The 21,529-nt window shown below is 43.9% G+C and overlaps 1 long non-coding RNA gene across 1 annotated transcript in view; it reads left to right on the top strand.

The window, feature by feature from the left end:
* Positions 1–14,468, top strand: part of LOC147083067 (uncharacterized) — a 56,383-nt gene extending 41,915 nt beyond the window's left edge. The window contains exon 2 of the long non-coding RNA XR_015075990.1: positions 13,599–14,468. This is a non-coding gene — a long non-coding RNA (uncharacterized LOC147083067). The remainder of the gene's footprint in view (positions 1–13,598) is intronic.
* Positions 14,469–21,529: the final 7,061 nt, after the last annotated feature.

The following is a 21,529-nucleotide window of genomic DNA, read 5'->3' on the forward strand; positions in this document are numbered from 1 at the left end:
CGACACACCGACCCCTACGCTGGCCTCTGTTACGCTGGACCAAACGAGACCGCACCAACTAGCTCGGTCCAAAATGGACGTTAAGGTAAACGGCCATGCAATAAACTGCCTTTTTGACTCCAGGAGCACACAGAGCTTCATCCACCCCGACACGGTGCGGCGTTGCTCTCTCCCAGTCCTGCCTGCGCACCAGCGGATTTCTATGGCCGCCGAGTCCCAGTCAGCGGACATTGGCGGCTACTGCGTGGTGACACTAGTAGTAGACGGGACTGTGTTCAATAATTTTAAACTCCTGGTCCTGCCCCAACTTTGCGCTGCCGTTCTACTGGGGTTGGATTTCCAGTGCCACCTCAAAAGCGTTACGATGGCGTACGGTGGCCCCCTCCCCCCACTCACAGTCCGCAGCCAGCAGCCTCCAAATTGCCCGCCGCGCACCAGATGCAACCTCTCCATACTCAGTCCCACCCCCCCCCCCCCACTGTTTGCTAACCTCACCCCCGACTGTAAGCCCATCGCCACAAAGAGCAGGCGATACAGTGCCGGGGACAGGGTTTTCATCAAAACCGAAGTGGAGCGGCTCCTGAAGGAGGGGATTATTGAGGGCAGCTCCAGCCCCTGGCGAGCCCAGGTTGTGGTCGTTAAGACCGGCGAGAAACAACGCCTGGTCATCGACTACAGCCAAACAATAAACCGCTACACCCTGCTGGACGCCTACCCACTCCCCCGCATAGCTGACATGGTCAACCAGATCGCGCAGTACCGCGTCTTTTCGACCATTGACCTGAAATCAGCGTACCACCAGCTCCCCATCCGCCCCGAAGACCGCCAGTATACTGCTTTTGAGGCAAACGGCCGCCTCTATCACTTCCTTAGGGTTCCCTTTGGCGTTACCAACGGGGTCTCCGTCTTCCAAAGGGAGATGGACCGGATGGTCGATCAAAACGTGCTGCAGGCCACTTTCCCTTACCTAGACAATGTGACCATCTGCGGCCATGACTTGCAGGACCATGACGCAAACCTCGAGAAATTCCTCCACACCGCCCAACTCCTGAACCTGACATATAACAAGGAGAAGTGCATATTCCGCACAGACCGCCTCGCCATCCTTGGCTGTGTTGTGGAACACTGGGTCATCGGTCCCGACCCGGACCGGATGCGTCCCCTTATGGAACTCCCACTGCCCCACTGCCTAAAAGCTCTGAAGAGGTGCCTAGGGTTTTTTTCCTACTACGCCCAGTGGGTCCCCTACTATGCAGACAAAGCCCGTCCGCTGATCAAATCCACCTCTTTTCCCCTGATGGCAGAGGCCCGCTCGGCCTTCCACCGTATCAAGGAGGACATTGCCAAAGCCACCATGCACGCAGTGGACGAATCCATCCCCTTCCAGGTGGAAAGCGATGCGTCCGACTTCGCTCTGGCCGCCACCCTTAATCAGGCGGGGAGACCTGTGGCATTCTTCTCACGAACCCTCCAGGGCCCAGAGACCAGACACTCCGCAGTCGAGAAGGAGGCCCAGGCTATTGTGGAGGCTGTGCGTCATTGGAGGCACTACCTGGCCGGAAAACGATTTACCCTGCTCACTGACCAGCGTTCAGTTGCTTTTATGTTCAACAACAAGCAGAGGGGCAAAATCAAAAATGACAAGATCTTGAGGTGGAGAATCGAACTTTCCACCTACAATTACGAGATCTTGTACCGGCCTGGGAAGCTCAATGAACCCCCAGATGCCCTATCGCGTGGCACCTGCGCCAGCGCGCAGATCGATAGGCTGAGGGCCCTCCACAATGACCTCTGCCACCCGGGGGTCACCAGGTTCTTCCACTTCATCAAGGCCCGCAACCTGCCTTACTCCATTGAGGAGGTCAGGACCATGACCAAGAACTGCCAAGTCTGCGCTGAGTGCAAACCGCACTTTTATAGACCAGACAGAGCCCACCTGATAAAAGCCACTCGCCCTTTCGAACGCCTGAGCGTCGATTTTAAAGGGCCTCTCCCCTCCTCCGACCGCAATGTGTACTTCCTCAACATCATTGACGAGTACTCCCGTTTCCCGTTCGCTATCACCTGCCCGGACATGACCAGTGCCACGGTCATTAAATGTCTGAACAGCCTCTTCACCCTGTTCAGTTTCCCCAGCTATATCCATAGCGACCGGGGCTCATCGTTTATGAGCGACGAACTCCGCCAGTACCTGCTCGCTAGGGGTATAGCCACAAGCAGGACCACCAGTTACAACCCCCGGGGGAACGGACAGGTGGAATGAGAGAATGCAACAGTTTGGAAGGCCGCCCTACTAGCCTTAAAGTCTAGGGGCCTTCCGACCTCCCGCTGGCAGGAGGTGCTCCCCGATGCGCTCCACTCGATTCGGTCACTGCTCTGCACTGCCACCAATGCCACCCCTCACGAGAAAATGTTTGTCTTCCCAAGGAAGTCCACATCGGGGACAGCGTTACCGCCGTGGCTGACGTCCCCAGGGCCGGTACTACTGAGAAGACACGTGAGGACCAATAAAACGGACCCCCTGGTCGAGAGGGTCGACCTCCTCCGCGCCAACCCCCAGTACGCTTACATTGCATACCCGGACGGGCGGGAGGACACAGTCTCCATACGAGACCTCGCACCCTCGGGGACCGCTGTAACCCACTACCCATTACCACCCCCCCCCCCCCAACGACACCCTCGGGGACCACTGTAACCCACTACCCATTACCACCCCCCCCCCCCCCCCCCACGACCCGATATCCAACCCCAGCAGCCGGCTCGCCTTGGACCGTCACCCACGAGGACTACACTCCAGTGCCCCAGCCTACACGGGACGCGACGCCGGAAGCTCCACCACCTCTGCCGTCGCCACGTCGATCACAGCGGCAGACAAGACCTCCGGAGAGACTCCAATACACGAAGTTTTAAATACACTTCACCCCGCCGGACTCATTTTTAAACAAGGGGTGAATGTGGTAAACCACTGTTATACCTGTCTGTATGTGTATTCCACTAGGTACAGGTCTGGACATGCCTCGGCTGACTCCTCCCACTATTCCAGGTATATAAGTGACTACCTCCCAGTCCCTTAGTATTCTGGACGGGTCGACCACTCGAGACAAGACCTTCATTCTTTAGTTAATAAAAGCCTGGTTGTTACTCGCTTAACCTCAGTCTTTTGTGTAATTGATGGCGCATCAGTATGCAAGATAGTTTTCTAGATCAGTATGTTGAGGAACCAACTAGGGAACAGGCTATTTTAGATCTAGTATTGTGCAACAAGAAAAGGTTAATTAATAACCTTGTGATGAAGGGGCCTTTAGGGAAGAGTGACCATAATATGATAGAATTTTATAATAAGTTTGAAAGTGATTTAGTTAAATCTGAAACTAGGGACTTAAATCTAAACAAAGCAAACTATGTAGGTATGAGTGGCGAATTGGCTAAGGTAGATTGGGAAACTACATTAAAAGGTATGATGGCGGAGAAGCAATGGCTAGCATTTAAATAATACATTCCTTTAAGGCACAAAAACCCCACAGGAAAAGTGGTCCAACCGTGGCTAACAAAAGAAGTTAAAGATAGTATTAGATCAAAGGAAGAGGCTTATAATGTTGTCAAAAAGAGTAGTAAGCCTGAGGATTGGGAGGATTTTAGAATTCAGCAAAGGAGGACCAAGAAATTGATAAAGAAAGGGAAAATAGAATGAGAGTAAACTAGCGAGACACATAAAAACAGACTGTAAAAGCTTCTATAGGTATGTAAAAAGGAAAAGATTAGCGAAAGTAAATGTGGATCCCTTACAGACTGAGACAGGAGAAATAGGAAATGGCAGAGAAATTAAACAAATACTTTGTGTGTGTCTTCATGGAAGAAGACGCAAAAAACTTCCCGGAAATAGTGGAGAACCAAGGGTCTAGCGAGAATGAGGAACTGAAAAAAATTAGTATTAGTAAAAAAAACAGTACTGGAGAAGTTAATGGGACTGAAAGCCGATAAATCCCCTGGACCTGATGGCCTACATCCTAGGGTTTTGAAAGAGGTGGCTATAGAGATAGCGGATGCATTGGTTGTCATTTTCCAAAATTCCATAGATTCTAGAATGGTTCCCGCGAATTGGAAAGTAGCAAATGTAAGCTCACTATTTAAGAAAGGAGGGAGAGAGAAAACGGGGAACTACAGACCAGGTAGCCTGACATCATTAGTAGGGAAAATGCTAGAATCTATTATTAAGGACATGGTAACAGGGCACTTAGAAAATAATAATAGGATACACTGATTTATGAAAGGGAAATCATGTTTGACAAATCTGTTAGAGTTTTTTGAGGTTGTAACTAGCAGAATAGATAAGGGGGAACCAGTGGATGTGGTGTATTTGGATTCTCAGAAGGCATTCGATAAGGTGCCACACAAGAGGTTATTAAACAAAATTAGGGCTCATGGGATTGGGAGTGATATACTAGCATGGATTGAGGATTAGTCAATGGACAGAAAACAGAGTAGGAATAAACGGGACATTTTCGGGTTGGTAGGCTGTAACTAGTGGGGTACCGCAAGGATCAGTGCTTGGGCCTCAGCTATTTATAATCTATATCAATGATTTGGATGAAGGGACCAAATGTAATATATCCAAGTTTGCTGATGATCCAAAGCTGGGTGGGAATGTAAGTTGTGAGGAGGATGCAAGGAGGCTTCAAGGGGATATAGACAGGCTAAGTGAGTGGGCAAGAACATGGCAAATGGAATATAATGTGGAGAAATGTGAAGTTATCCACTTTGGTAGGAAAAATAGAAAAGCAGAGTTTTTTAAATGGTGAGAGATTGGGAAATGTTGGTGTTCAGAGAGACCTGGGTGTCCTTGTACATGAATCCCTGAAAGTTAACATGTAGGTACAGCAAGCAATTAGGAAAGCAAATGGTATGTTGGCCTTTATTGCAAGAGGATTTGAGTACAGGAGCAAGGATGTCTTACTACAGTTATACAGGGCTTTGGTGAGACCACATCTGGAGTACTGTGTGCCGTTTTGGTCTCCTTACCTAAGAAAGGATATACTTGCCATAGAGGGAGTGCAGCGAAGGTTCACCAGACTGATTCCTGGAATGGCAGGACTGTCGTATGAGGAGAGATTGGGTCGACTAGGCCTGTATTCACTAGAGTTTAGAAGAATGAGAGGGGATCTCATTGAAACGTATAAAATTCTGACCGGGCTAGACAGACTGGATGCAGGGAGGATGTTTCCCCTGGCTGGGGGGTCTAGAACAAGGAGTCACAGTCTCAGGATATGGGGTAGGACATTCAGGACTGAGATGAGGAGAAATTTCTTCACTCAGGGTGGTGAACCTGTGGAATTCTCTACCACAGAAGGCTGTGGATGTCAAGTCACTGAATATATTTAATAAGGAGATTGATAGATTTCTAGACACAAAAGGCATCAAGGGGTATGGGGAGAGAGCGGGAATATGGTATTGAGATAGAGGATCAGCCACGATCATATTGAATGGCAGAGCAGGCTCGAAGGGCTGAATGGCCTACTCCTGCTCCTATTTTTCTATGTTTTACTATGTTAAAGGTGCTATATAAATACAAGTTGTTGTTGTACTGCAATTACATAGGGCCCTGGTGTGACCACACCTGGAATATTGTGTATAGTTTTGGTCTCCTTACCTAAGGAAGGCTATACTTGCCATAGAAGGGAGTGCAACGAAGGTTCACCAGACTGATTCCTGGGATGGAGGGGGGGATTGTCCTATGAGGAGAAATTGAGTAGACTAGGCCTATATTCTCTGGAGTTTAGAAGAATGAGAGGTGATCTCATTGAAACATACAAAATTCTAGGGCTTGACAGGGTAGATGCAGGGAGGATGTTTCCCCTGGCTGAGGAATCTAGAATCAGGGATCGCAGTCTCAGAATAAGGGGTTGGCCATTTAGGACTGAGATGAGAAATTTCTTCACTCGGAGGGTGATGAATCTTTGGAATTCTCTACCCCAGAGGGCTGTGGAGGCTCAGTCGTTGAGTATGTTCAAGACGGCGATCGATAGGTTTTTGGATAGTAAAGGAATCAAGGGATATGGGGATAGTGCAGGAAAGAGGATCAGCCACGATCTTATTGAATGGCGGTGCAGGCTCGAGGAGCGAAATAGCCTACTCCTGCACCTATTTCTTATGTTCTAATGTACTCCATCAGTTCCGTTAACTGTGCCTGTGATATAATTAAAGTCTCAATTTAGGGTACCTGGTTTTATCATTTTTGGTGAGGCGTGGAGTTTTTTTTTCAAGTTTCATTTGTCAGATGCTAACGAAGACCTTTATCTTTGTTTCATACTTCATAATCTCAAGTGATGTATTGATTTTATTTTACCAACCACATTTTGTCAGAATTCTGTATTGGTCATCATCTCTATTAAATGGTACAAGCAAGTGATATTTAGTTTCCCACTCATTGTGACACAAAAGGCATCAAGGAGTATGGAGAGAGAGCGGGATTATGGTATTGAGATAGAGAATCAGCCATGATCATATTGAATGGCGGAGCAGGCTTGAAGGGCCGAATGGCCTACTCCTCCTTCTATTTTTCTGTTAATGAAATCCAAAAAACCAAGCTGTTTGTTACGTTTCACACACACGTTTTTTAGAGCTCTGTAGACTTCTACCAATTTAGCGTTATAACACTAATTATGTATTCTTTTGTATACGTCAACGTTATGAATTACTGGCACAACTCGTGTACAACAAGCACCATCAAGTGGTAATTAAGTGAACTGCAGTAATATATTTTCCTCTCTTCGCCGCACTTTCTCCAACATTCTCATATTTCATGGCCAGAGCTGGATTCAAAATTCAAGTCTGACCAGAGCAGTATTAAGTTTGATCATTACCTCCTCTGCCTTGTATTCTACTATTTTGGCTATGTACTCCAGCATCCTTTTGGCTCTGATTGCTGCTACGCATTGGTTTGACATGTTCAGCATCAAGTCTGCTAAGATCTCTTTCAGCTTCATTCTTAGCTATTTTAACAACATCCATGGAGCATGTCTGTCCCTCATCTGCCATTATTGTGACTATTTACATATTTTGTCTGACACATTTATATAAATTAGGAACAGTAGTGATCCCAGCGTCGAGCCCTGAGGCACCCCAATGCTGATGATCGATTCCATTATTTTACATGGAATGAAATGGAAGTAAGACTAATGGGTCTGCAGTTGGCTGTGTCTGTTTTGTCATCTTCTTTGAATACGAGCACCACATTTGCCTGTTTTCAATCTACTTGTACCTCCCCCGTGCTCATCGACTCCCTCGTAATGATCATCAGTGCCTCACAGATCTTCTCCACTCTGGGGGATATACACTTTTAAACCTGGGATGTTACAGCCATTGTATTAATTCAACTCCTTTAACAGTCAGGCTCAGCTCTTTCATTTCATCCGGAGACATCATCACTCATCAGTGCTCATTTTTTTAAATAAAGTCTATCAAAACAAAGCAAGGAGATTTTATAATTCAATTTTTTAGAAGATACTTTAAGTAAAAATAAAATTAGTAAATAAGAATCAAATGAGTAGTGTTAATGTTGCTAAAATTGTGTTTCACAGAGGTGAACAGAAAAGAACCACAGGCTAAATATTGTCAAACAAATTTTCCTTGGCTGAGTAAATTCCAATTTAGCTCATTTTGAATTTTCCCCTGGAATTACTCTGAAAGATGAGTGAGGTGAGTTTCCAGCTGGAGGTTCCAAGTTTGAATTACAGCCTGCCTTAATATTTGATCCCTCAGCTTTCCTTAATGGCTGAATTGTGCCAGATCTTGGTTAGTCCAGTAGATAGAGCACTGGGAGAAAAATTCAACTCGCGCTAGAAACCAGGGTGAAATGGGTGGTGCAATCCTAACGTGTGCCCGAAGACATCGACCTGAGGCCAAATTGATATTGTGCCACTTCTGTATTAAACCAGTAAGCTGCGGACACCAATCAGGCATCCCGATGCAGGGCCTGATCAATTCTGTCCCGGCTCCAACACCAAGCCGGCTCACAAGTAGGTCCAGGGGTTGGGAGCCTGGGCTAGCAGTGACGCGCTGTATTTTTGTGGAGCCAGAAGGAGCATTGCTGCTCCTCCTGGTTCCACAAAAGTGAAACTATTAAAGTTTCAAGTTTAACTATTGCCTAGGCCACTCAAGACGCAGAACGACTGGATGGTGAAAACTCATTTTCTGACCAATTTTAATCGGGATCCTACGACTGGCATTAGAACCCCGATTTGCATATGCAGGTTGACTACCCCTGCACACCTAGAAGTTGCTGGCTGCCAATTTTGTAACTGGCACATTTCTGGGGGCGATCGGGCGCAGAAGTTTGCAATCTGGAAAGTTGATTTAACGCCCAAAAAATGACCGCAACAATGTTGAATTTTTCCACCACCGTATCTTAAGGAACAACTAAAATTGCTTAACCAGCCCACTTTTGGGGAAATGCTGAAGAATTATGAAATAAATGCTTGAAACTGATATTTGTTAGTTGCATATAAAGACCCACATCGTTAAGCAGGGAATCAAGTGTAAAGTTTTTGACTGAGAGGGTAATCTATCTGAAAAATGCATTCTAAGTAGGAGCACTGCATTAAGAAAAGAAAATGACCTTGTATTAGCATAGTTCTACCTTGCTAATTGAACATGACTTTAAATTGTAAATGGCTTGCTGATATTAGGCAATTTTAAGATCTCATTCTTTATGGTTAAATATATCTTGAATCTTCTCAGTTACCTTAGGTCAGTCTCAAATATTTAATCCCTGCAATAAGACTGAAATAAACAAACATGGCAGAGTTTGAATGATAGTTTCAATAACTAGCCATGGGGCAGAATCAAATCATTATCAGAATACTACTTCCAATCACTACAGTGAAAGGACATGTCATAGGAAACAGATTGGAGCCAAAGGGTTTATGTAATTGGTTGCAGAACATATGCATTGTTGATTGCCTAGTTGATTGTGCAGCCAGTTCTGAAGACTATTTGGCTCCAGCCCTGCTGCCATTTTCCTGCCACATATATATAGTTGTTTAAAATTGTAAAGTGGAATTATTATCATTTGAAAGTCAAACCTAGACAATTGGCTGCCTAGTTGAAGTTCAAAGCTAATGGAATAGAAATAACCATTGTTTATAGCAATGAATGACCTTGTGGCAGCAAGGAATACGTGGGGTATTTGAACATCAAACCTCTTTTTAAGAAGATACAGTTGCAAGAAAGAGTCTAATTAATGCAACAAACAGGTTTATGCTAAAGGGCCATGAAAAAGGAATAGAGTGAAACTAGTTATGCAGTAATTCCAGTTAACTGTTTTAAACAGTTCTGCTGTCTGCCCAGAGGCGCTAACAAGCAGAAGGTACAACCAAACAAAAAGGTTAGCCGCCCTCTCTACAGGTCATGCCAAGAACTATAGCAGCCCTTTTGTGATCTCAGCTGGAGCTTCAGGGCAGCATTTCACCATGGGGTCCATTATCTTTGTCCCAAGTTATGAACTGTTGACGATTTTCAACAACAACTTGTATTTATATAGCACTTTTAACATAGTAAAATGTCCCAAGGCGCTTCACAGGAGTATTAAAAGACAAGAAATTTGACAGCGAGCCACATAAGGAGAAATATGGGCAGGTGACCAAAAGCTTGGTCAAAGAGGTAGGTTTTAAGGAGCGTCTTAAAGGAGGAAAGAGAGGTAGTGAGGTGGCGAGGTTTAGGCAGGGAATTCCAGAGCTTAGGGCCTAGGCAACAGAAGGCACGGCCACCAATGGTTGAGCGATTATAATAGGGATGCTCAAGGGGGCAGAATTAGAGGAGTGCAGGTATCTCGGGGGTTGTGGGGCTGAAGGAGATTACAGAAATAGGGAGGGGCGAGGCCATGGAGGGATTTGTAAACAAGGATGAGAATTTTGATATCGAGGCGTTGCTTAACCGGGAGCCAATGTAGGTCAGCGAGCATAAGGGTGATGGGTGAACACGACTTGGTGCGAGTTAGGACATGGGCAACCGAGTTTTGGATGACCAAGTTTATGGAGGGTAGATCGTGGGAGGCCAGCCAGGAGTGCATTGGCATAGTCAAGTCTAGCGGTAACAAAGGCATAGATGTGGGTTTCAGAAGCGGATGAGCTGAGGCAAGGGCGGACAATGGGCGGTGGAAATAGGCGGTCTTAGTTATGCTGCGGATATGTGGTTGGAAGCTCATTTCAGGGTCAAATATGACACCAAGGTTGCGAACAGTGGTTCAGCCTCAGACAGCTGTTAGGGAGAGGGATGGGGTCAGTGGCTAGGGAACGGAGTTTGTGGCGGGGACCGAAAACAATGGCTTCGGTCTTCCCAATATTTAATTGAAGAAAATTTCTGCCCATCTAGAACTGGATGTCGGACAAGCAGTCTGACAATTTAGAGACCGTGGTAGGGTTTTGAGAAGAGGTAGTGAGGTAGAGCTGGGTGTCGTCAGCGTACATGTGGAAACTGACGCTGTGTTTTCAGATGATGTCGCCATGGGGCAACATGTAGGTGAGAATTTCAGTTCTGCACCAATATAGTTGACTCTTAACTGCCCTCTGAAGTGGCTAAGCAACCCACTCTGTTCTTTCAAACACTAGAAAGGAAAACAATAATAAATCTACCCTAAGTACTCTAAGCCAGTGATGTCCAAGATGCTCCTACTGGTTATGCTTTTTTGTGCTTATGCACAAAGCCAATGTCAGCTCTTTCAAGCTGTATAAAGTCCCCAGGGTTGGAAGACTGGAATGGCTGTTTCCTGATGGTGGATTTTGCCCAAACAGGTACAGCCTTTACCAGTCCTCCAGGTCCTGCAGTTTTAAAGAGGTAAAGCATTCTCTCCCAATCCCAGTGCTGCTTTAGTATTTATAGAAGTGCATAGCACCATTCATAGGAAGGGAGTAGGCCATTCAGCCCCTCGAGTCTATTCCACGATTCAATTAGATAATGACAGATCTGTAACTGAACTCCATTTACTTGCCTTCATTCCATATCCCTTAGAGTTTTGTTAGGTAAAGATACTATCAATCTCGTTTTTTAAATTTTCAATTAACCTAGCCTCAATAGTAACATAAGAGTGCAGGATTCAATAGAGTCAAAATGATTAGTCATCTGTGAAATACCTGCAAGTTCCTTAATCTGTGCAACAGAAGCAGTTTTCACAATGGCAAATTCTGCACAAAAACTACTTTCAGTTAAGGTCAGTGAAGTCATGGCAAGCTGATGATCTCTAGTGGGGAAAGCAGCAAATCTGTTCATGGCAATGTGTTCATGAGAATTTCAGCTTTAATTTTTTCTTTTTTTTTTGCACTAGCCAAAGTGAATTTACACACTCTGGTTTAACAGCAAAAAATGACAAAACAATGCAATGCGAGAGAAGCACCAGAAATAGGGAGAAAGAAGTGAAAAGATGAATTTTTATGTTTGGGAGATTTTTTTGCATCAGGGGGTCTCACTTTTTAAGCATGGGCCTTACATTTTTTATATATTGTGTAATCATATGTGTCCCAGTCACAGATTTTGATGTGTATCTGGCCCCTAACTTCAAAAAGTTTGACATCCCTGTTCTAAGCTATAATATGCTGCTGTGTTGTGGATGAATCCATTTTGTAACTTTTTTTCTCTTCCCTGAGACCACATTTTCTAGTAAAATGATCCCTGATGGGACACTATCTAACCAAACCATTGTTTCCACTAATAGATCAAAGTAGAGAATTTTCCACTCAATTATTCTGAATAATGTATCTCACCTGGCTTTTATTACTGGTGCAGCAGCTTTTAGAGGAGTAATGTCCCCATCAGCATAGAGGCGGAAAATCTAATGTTACAATTTGGATTTCTCCATACAATAATATTTGGCACAGGATTTTTTTGTGAGTCAAGTATTGAATTCAGTGTACAGGATAATTATTTTTACATAATTGCTTTTAACCTTTTATGGAATATTTCAGTAAAACTATAAGGTCCTTAAGTAAGAGCGTGGAACACTAGAACACAAACCTAACATGTTTGCAATTAAAATAGCAAAGAAAGGAAGATCAGATTAACGTCAATTGTTTTTAGACTAGTATCGCACAGTGTAATTTGAGTGCCATGTACTTTGTTTACTCAGATTGTACTTTGCTATATTCTCAAAATTCATAATTTATAATTAAAAATTAACTGCATTTTTGTAAATGTTATATGATAGGAAATTAAATGAAACTGAATGAAAATATGGTACTCAGTATTTTGGATGCACGTGAACATGAGAAATGACTGGCCTGGGGAAAGGCTCTCGAGTTGGAAGTAGCTCAAAGTGGTTGCTTGCCCCTCTACACCTTGCTTTACCAATGTAACATTTATAGTTTTTACACATGCACATCCTCACTTTAAAATTTCCAGCAATGGTCTTTTTATTTAACTATGGATTTGTCTGAAATAAACTGAGATTGCCCAAATTTAGTTCATTTATGGCCTTTTTTTAATGAGCCATCCGAGAAGGAGACATTAATGAAGCTGTGCTGGATTGGAGCACAGGTCCCAGAGAAGAATACTGTTGTAAAACTGGGAAGTTGCATGCAATTAGTGATTAACAGCATGAGAAGTATGCACAAATCAAGTGAGCAGGATTATATATATTAAAGATTTTATTTAAATACAGGACTTGAAAAGGGGGACCTTTTTACTGTAAACTTTATACCTTGATATGTGGTGTATCTTCTGGAATGAGGCTAATTAACAAGGTACATCATATTTCCTGTAATTGTAATTTGTTCACTGTCTTTAACTGACTAATCTGCAAACGTTTACTGGATGCTTTAAGCACAAAAGTATTTTTAAGAGAAAAAGGCTTTAATTGTTTAAGATCATCAATCCTCCAGAGCTTAGCAATAAGGTTGGTTCACTGATCATGAAACTGTTTATAGGGCCTGTGTAAACATAGATGTCTACATACCCAGTAATTTGAGTGGTAGACTTGGTGTCTGGCACTTGGTTCATCTGCCCACTGCCAGCTTGGCGCAGTTATTAGCATTCTCGCCTGAGTCAGAAAGCTCAAAAATTCAAGTCTCCACCCAGGACTTGAACTCAATCTAGGTATACCAGTGTATTTTCTGAAGAGTGGTGCATTGTCATAGGTGCTGTCCTTTGGATGAGATACTAAACTTAGGTCGCATCTTCCTGTTTCAGTGGTTCAAATTAAATGACAATATTCAAAGAAGAGTAGGGAGTTCTTCTGACATCTTGGTCAATATTTCTTCTTTATTCAACACCATTAAAAACAGATGAAATGGCCGTTCATCTCATTGTTTTGTACAATCTTGCTGTGTGCAAAATTTCATTTAATCAAATAGTCACTTTGTTTCAAAGAAATTCATTATACATGAAGTGATGACATTTCAAAAATATCACCGGCTGCAAATACAGTTTGTCTTTGTGCATGCTTTATCAAATCTGAATTATTTTCCCAGCTAAATTAAAAATGAAAATTTTGTATCAGTTGCTTGAAAAGTACCTGAAAAATCTAGTGCTGAACCTGCACTGCTCTGCAGATACATACTTTTACACCCTATCTTTTGACTTACTAATTTTGTTAACTTCTTTCCTGATTTCAGTATGGCAATTGACGGGTTTGGTCAGCCAGTTAGCTTTCCTGGGCGCCCAGTCACGGCCTATGGTTACCGTCCAGATGATCCTTACCTCTATCCATTTGGAAGCAGATAAGCTCAGCAAGAAATATTTATTACTGCTTTTGTAACACTCCTTGTACATAATTGAATCTGTAATGTATTGTGGATCCTTGTCAGTATTGCATGGTGTCGTAGCTAACTTGTGATCTATACTGGGTCAGGCTGTTTTATTTTGTATATTTACGTAACAAACCAATGTCCTGGCATAATGAAAAATATTAGCTGTATCTTATTCTAATGTATAATATGTTTCTGTTTTTCTGCTTTTGGATAGCTGGACGAGTCTGAAGTGTAGAACTGGAGTAGAGGCTCTGATTTATAAACAGTAATCTTAAATAAGTGAACACTAATAGCTAATAAGACAACTATTTAAGTTATAGTATCTCCTTTTGTTGATCTAATAAAATGCTTCCTATCAGCAATTGTTACATTAGCAATTTTACCTTTAAAGCTATTTACTGTAATGAATACAGTATTCCAGGCTGTTTATTCTATTATTCATAGAATTGGTTACACAAAATATAGAGCCACATTCTTAGCTCTAAATAACTTGAATTGTGTCTAATTGCAGGTTATTGTGTCTAATTGCAGGTTGTTGCACTTCTTTTGTTCTGTTTGTTCCACGTGCTTTAAGCTTGTTTCTATTTAAATTGCCATTACTGTGAGCAAATTTTAAATGTGAATTTTAAATAGATTTGACACAGGTTCCACATTACTACATGCATTGTATTTGTTTTGCATTATATGAACCTATTAAATTAATAAATGAGAACTCAATAAACAAAACCAAAATAATGTTTATTTCTGTTACTCTCCTATTACAGTTGTATATTTATATTTTAAACAAGTACTTCATCCTGTGTCTGGTTTCTGAGTGGAGGATTTGCTGGACCACATCATTTAGAGATTAGATAAAAGCAGAAGCAGCATTAAAACACTCTATACAGGAGAAGTCAATAAATTGATAATTACAGACAGATAAAAAAGTACCCTTTTATCTAGTTGAATATAAAGGCTTCTAACGGGCAGTCCTTGGTGACGAGCTATGTAAGATGCTTGTGTTTTTGTCTCTTCCAGGAGATTACTGGCTGCTGGTGGATGGGGATCACTATGCTTAGTTGCACCATGACTCTACAGAACAGGCTCGAAGGACCAGTTGGTCTTTTCCCTGTCATTTTCATATGTACGTAAAGCAATCTTTTCCTTCCCCTCCCAAAGGATGTTGGTGTGTTAACTTTCTGTGCTACGGAATTGTAGGAAATAGTTCTGCCTGAACAGTCCCCCACAGAATGTACCTTTGGAGAAGGTGTTGAATGGAAGATAGATGCTTCTCTTTGTGGAAGAGAAACCTCGAGACAAATTTGTCCCAGGCTACTCATGCACATCTCTGCAATCTCTTTATTGAGTATTGACCCTCCTTTAGTCTTGATCTACAACAGCTGCTAGGTTCTAAACACACCACTTTTAAAAGTTACACAGTGAAAGGAGTAGTGTTGGGGTGGGAATGAATTATGTTAGGCCTGCTTTACTTTGTAATTATCCTCAAGATAAATGTCTTGTCACACCACTTGTACTTCCTTCGAATGATAGTGAGTCTAAAAGTTGCCAGTTCAAACTCTTTCCTATTTCTAATATAGCAAATGGCCACGGTTTTACAGTTACTTCTGCCGAAGGAAAAAGATAATCCAGGCCTTTCCAATTTTAACTAATACAAATGGAATGCCCAACTTAAATACATGTGCAAGAAACCTGAACTGTATCGCACAAGTTTTGCCTGTAAATTGAGGCCAGTACATATACAACTATATCACCCTATCAGATCTTCACTCACGTATATTGTGTACACAAAATCTATCGGGAGATTTGTAACTGTTTTAAGATTCTTTGGGAATATCCCAAATGTGTTTGGCGGAAGCAGATCTCAAATGGGATGTTGGAGAAAACAAAACCTGACCCAGAACTGTGGAAGCCAGGGAGATGTGAACTCCACCGTCTGTATATGTGAATAGGTGAGTTCAACAGGACATGAGTTTAGAAGAAGGAGCTTGAGAAGTCAACCAGCTGCAGTGGAAGAGCCAAGTCCACTGAGCAAGCTGCCCCCACGGAAGAAAACAACTGAGACATGGGAAAAGCACAAATCTGTGAGAACAAAAGCACCCTCAACCTCAATGCCTCTGCTGTGATGTATAAACTTATACTAAAGAATTTGAAAGGCGGTCTGCAAGAGTGGCTCCTAAACTTGTTAAGTAGGAAAGCCAAGGAAGACCTGAAAAAGGCAACAAGTTTCAGGAAAAAATTACTAACTTAAGGACTGGAAGTATAGTGACATGATAAAATGAGGCAGAGAGTACCCCATGCCTGCAATAACTGCAGATACATGGAAACCTAATTTAAACCAAGGATTATAGTTTGAAACTTAGTCTTGTTGCATAGAGATCAGAATAATTTGAAATTTATTCACCAAGCCCTGGAAAAGAGCAGTATTGTACCAACAGTAATATACTCATGTTGGGCATAACAACCAGCATAGACCTGGAGGGCCGAACGACGTGTTTCTGTGCTGTAAAATTCTATGTAATGAAAACATGATCAAAGAAATTAAGTAATGAAGGGGAACGGAATAGAAGGCAGCAGTCTTATTTAGGAGGAGGAAGAGGTGAGAAGCCAGGAGCAGCACTTGGAGAGAAGGGAGAAAAAGGGCGACTTAGGGTGGTACAATCTGGAGGAAGCACTTGTGAGGGGAAGGAAACTGGGAGCAGAATGTTTGGGGGGCAGGAGGGATGGGAGTGCTGCTTTTGAGAAGCTTGTTAGAGATGGTCTGTTGAAATCCAAATGTTTTTGCCTTTCTATAAATTAAAAATCTCAGTTATGAAATATAAAACTCTTCAAATTTTTCCTGCACTTACCCACTGCGTGCTGCCCACCCTCTTTCCCGGAAATACACCACCAGTTGTTGGGTGCTACATTTGAAGCGCTGTTACAATTCTGAATCTGTTGCCTAGTGCTAAATGGGGAAAAGGTTAATAAAACTGGGTGGAAACCCTATTTAATATTAAAAGTTTTCTTTTAAAAGTTTCCCCCCTCCCCCAGTAATAAATTATCTGCTGTTAATGGGAGTTCTAAAATATAAAGAAAAACAATTAATTCCCAAAAATAACTTCTTGGCAAGAAAATGGAGAAAGTTCCTAATTAGATTCCAAAATACTAGAAAATGTACCAAATGAAGTGCCAAGAATCAAATTTTCTGGGAGGGGGTATGCCCCCTAGAAATAAAATCTTGCACCTTCAATAGTCGAGAGTTCGGGGAATAGACGGCTGTTTCTGCGGCCGCAGACATGACTCCAGGATGGTATGTTGCCTCCCTGGTGCCAGGGCCAAGGATGTCACTGAATGGCTGCAGGATATTCTGAGGGGGGAGGGTGAGCACGCAGAGGTTGTGGTCCACATCAGTACCAACGACAGGTAGAAAGAGGGATGAGGTCCTGCAAGCAGATTTTAGGGAGCTAGGAAAGAGATTAAATAGGACCTCAAAGGTAGTAATCTCTGGATTACTCCCGGTGCCACGTGCTAGTGAATACAGAAACCAGAGGATAGAGCAGATGAATGCGTGGGTGGAGAGATGGTGCAGGAGGGAGGGCTTTAGATTCCTGAGGCATTGGGACCAGTACAGGTCGGACGGGTTGCACCTCAACAGGACCGGAACCAATATCCTCACGGCAGGCTTTGCTGGTGCTGTTGGGGAGGGGGATGGGATCCTGAGTGGATTCAGAAGAGAGAGAAGCAAAGCTGGAAATGGAAGTCAGAAAATTAGTAAGCGAGTTTGGAAGGCAGAGGATACAAAGGCTAGAAAATAGACAACAAGGGAGTTTGGCAGTGCTAAATGGTATATACGTCAATGCAAGGAGTCTAGGGAATAAAACACATGAGCTGAGGGCACAGATAGACACGTGGGAGTATGATGATATAGCTATTACTGAGACATGGCTGAAAGAAAGGCAGGAATGGCAGCTCAACATACCAGGTTACAGGGTTTTCAGATGAGAGAGGGGGATAAAAAAGGAGGGGACGTCGCAATATTGATTAAAGAATCAATTACAGCTGTGAGGAGGGAGGATATCTTAGAAGGATCATGAAATGAGGCCATATGGGTTGAACTGAAAAACAAAAAAGGGGCAATCACACTGCTGGGAGTGTACCAGAGACCTCGACAGTCCGAGGGAGATAGAAGAGTGTCGTTAGTGTATGTACCTTTAACAGCCCCTGTACTGTAGTGCCGGTGGTGACCACTCGGGTATGTGGGCCTGTATAGCGTCTTGTATCTTTTAGTTCACCTCCAGACTTTGTTCAGTAAACACCTGTTAAACCAACTCCTGCATTCCGTGTCTCCATTAACACACGAATACAACAGTGGCGACGAATTGGAAACGGACTTACCTGCAATTCGGCAGCACCTCAAGGAGATCGATTCCTCAGACGAAGGTCAAAGAAAAAAAAAACTGTGGTTTCACCAGCTAGCCGGGCTGGTGGCAGGTACTGCACTAATCCTTCCTGGGCGGCGGGCTGGGGCTCGATCGGGTGGCTCTGCAGCGGGGCCGAGCAGCGAGTCGGAAGGCGGAGGCAAACAGAGACTGAGGGTGGAGCACTCGGGAGACGGCCGGCGCTGCAAAGCAGGTCGGCATTCGGACCAAGCAGAGGGAGGGAAAAGTCCCAGAGAGTCCGGCGGGAATGAGTCTCCAACTATTAAAAATATCTGTGTAAATAAAAAACCGCGGAGAACAGCGTCAGCAGCGGCAGCGGCGGGAAAGCGCGGGAGGTGCCATTTTTTCTCGGCAGGAAAGAAAGGAAAGCGCGGGAGGCGCCATTTTTGATTTTCAGGATGCCTAAGACTGGCAATATTACTGCTTTCGATAGTGATATAGAGGATTGGACCACATGTGGAAAGAGTGGAGGTATATTGCACAGCGAATGAAGTAGAGGATGATAAAAAGGCATCGGTACTTCTAAATCTGATGGGCGCAAGGACATACGGGCTGTTACGAAACTTAATCACTCCAGCCAAACTGATGGACAAGAATTTTAAGGAGATTATTGATACCCTACAGGAGCACTTAAACCCAACACCGCTGCTGATAGCGGAACGATTCAAATTCTTCAGGAGGAATCAGCACAAGAATGAAAGTAACGCTGATTACCTCACCGAATTAAGAAAGCTGTCAAAGCACTGGCAGATTCTCTACGAGACAAATTCGTCTGCGGTCTCCTAAGTGAAGGAACACAGAAAAGGCTACTTTCTGAGAAAGATTTGACACTGGACAAGGCTTTTAGTGTGGCTGTATCATACGAAGCAGCAGCAAGAGGAGCTGCAGAGATACAGCAAAAGCCACAGGACTTCAGCACCCATGAAATGACACGGGGTTTCGAGAGATGTTATCGCTGCGGCAGATCCACCCATGACCAGAGGGACTGCTGGTTCAAGGACAAAGCATGCAGGCAATGCGGAAAGATGGGACACATTGCACGTGTATGCCGATCTGGAAACAAAAAATCCACTGACAGAAAAAAAATCAACAAGGAAAAGTACAGAAAGGTACAAATGATGACGGACAGTAGCTCCGAAGACCAGAAGAGCGACAGCGACTCCGGAAACAAGAGACTAAGCTGTCTCAAATTGCATAATATAATTGCCAAAGAAGATTACCAGACCATTTGGGTTACCCTCACGATAGCGGGGTCCCCAATTAAAATGGAGCTAGATACAGGATCAGCTCTGACCGTCATAAATCGACGGGATTACGAGCGGCTATTTCCGCATATACCTTTGAAAGACACATCCATTATCTTGAAGACATATACGGAGCAGAAAGTATACCCCAGAGGGAAAATAAAGGTGCCTGTTGTATACAACGGCAAGGAAATACAGAAGTTGTATTTATACGTTCTGCAAGATGGTGGTCCACCGTTGTTGGGATGTGAATGGATCAGGAAGATACATTTAGACTGGCACTCCAGTCAGGCACTGACGGTGACCAGTAAGAAAAAAAATGATGATGACGTCATACCTGAACGATTAAAAGACATCTTGGCTAACGCCAAAGAAGTGTTTCAACAGGAACTAGGAACCTTGAAAGGCATCACCGCCTCAATAAAAGTGGAAGATGCGGCAATTCCCAAGTTTTTTAAGGCAAGGCTGGTGCCATACGCAATTCGTCCAGCAGTCGAGGCAGAGCTGGAGAATTTGGAAAAAGCAGGCGTGTTATCCAAGGAAGATTGGAGCGAGTGGGCAACACCCATCGTCCCGGTCATGAAGAAAACGTTGAATAATAATAAATCTGAAGAACAGAGAAAAATTTGCATCTGTGGGGACTTCAAGGTGACTGTAAACCCGGTCCTTCACACGATACAGTATCCTCTTCCAAGGATAGAAGATATTTTCGCCTCACTATCCGGAGGGAAACGTTTCACCAAAATTGACTTGGCACAGGCATATCTACAGATGGAGGTTGAGGAGGCCTCTAAAAAGTATCTCACGATAAACACACACAAAGGCCTGTACCAGTACAATCGACTGGTTTTCGGAGTAGCATCAGCTCCAGCTATCTGGCAAAGAGCTATGGAGCAAGTTCTGCAAGGGATTCCGGGGACTCAATGCTACCTAGACGACATCCTTGTAACAGGAGAAAATGACAACGAGCACCTTGTCAATTTGAAGCAGGTGCTCACTAGGCTGAGAGAACGGGGCCTACGAGCAAATCGCCCCAAGTGCGAATTTTTCCAGAAACAAATATCATATTGTGGCCATATAATTAACGAAGAAGGGTTGCATAAGTCACCTGAAAAAATTGAAGCGGTCATAAAAGCCCCAGCACCTGAAAATGTCTCACAATTAAGGTCGTTCCTGGGATTGATAAATTACTATCATAAATTTTTACCGAACTTGTCAACTGTTCTGCACCCTCTTAACGCACTGCTACAAACGGGAGTAATTTGGAAATGGAGCGAAGACTGTAAACGTGCCTTCCATAAATGCAAAGGCTTGATCACGTCCAAGGAAGTGTTGGCTCATTACAACCCATCACCGACAATCAGACTGGCGTGCGATGCATCCCCTTACAGCGTAGGAGCGGTATTATCGCATAGATTCCCTGATGGCTCGGAGCGGCCGATAGCTTTTGCGTCACGCTCATTGAACTCAGCTGAGCGTAACTATGCCCAGATCGACAGGGAAGCACTCAGCCTGGTGTGGGGGAGTGAAGAAATTCAACCATTACCTACACGGACAAAAATTTACCTTGTTGACTGACCATCGACCCCTCGTCTCCATGTTCAACCCTAAAAAGGGCGTTCCCATTATGACAGCGCAAAGGCTACAGAGGTGGTCCCTTTTCCTAGGGGCACACCAATATGACATAGAATACAAAGGATCAAAACAGCATGGGAATGCTGACGGTTTATCGCGCCTACCGTTGCCAACGGTAGAAGAGGCACCTACAGTGGACCCAGTGGAGATGTTCCACTCAACCATAGTAGAATGTCTACCAGTAACAAATTCTACCATTGAAAAGGAAACGAGAAATGACCCGGCTCTCTCACGAGTCTACGATTTAACGGTGAAGGGATGGCCAGCACATGGCGAACCACTGTTGCCAGCATTCTCGCAAAGAAGAGAACAGCTGTCAGTGTGCCGAGGAACCTTGATGTGTGGATCCAGAGTGGTGATTCCACCCAAACTCCAGGATAAAGTGCTAAAGGAGCTTCACAAGGGGCATCTGGGTGGAGTGAAAATGAAGAATCTAGCCAGAGCGTTTGTGTGGTGGCCAGGTATAGATGGAGACATCGAAGAAATGACCAAGAGCTGT

The sequence above is a fragment of the Somniosus microcephalus genome, unplaced genomic scaffold (genome assembly GCF_052327205.1).
Source record: "Somniosus microcephalus isolate GS21.2 unplaced genomic scaffold, FLI_Smic_1.0 scaffold105, whole genome shotgun sequence".
Lineage (NCBI taxonomy): Eukaryota > Metazoa > Chordata > Chondrichthyes > Squaliformes > Somniosidae > Somniosus > Somniosus microcephalus.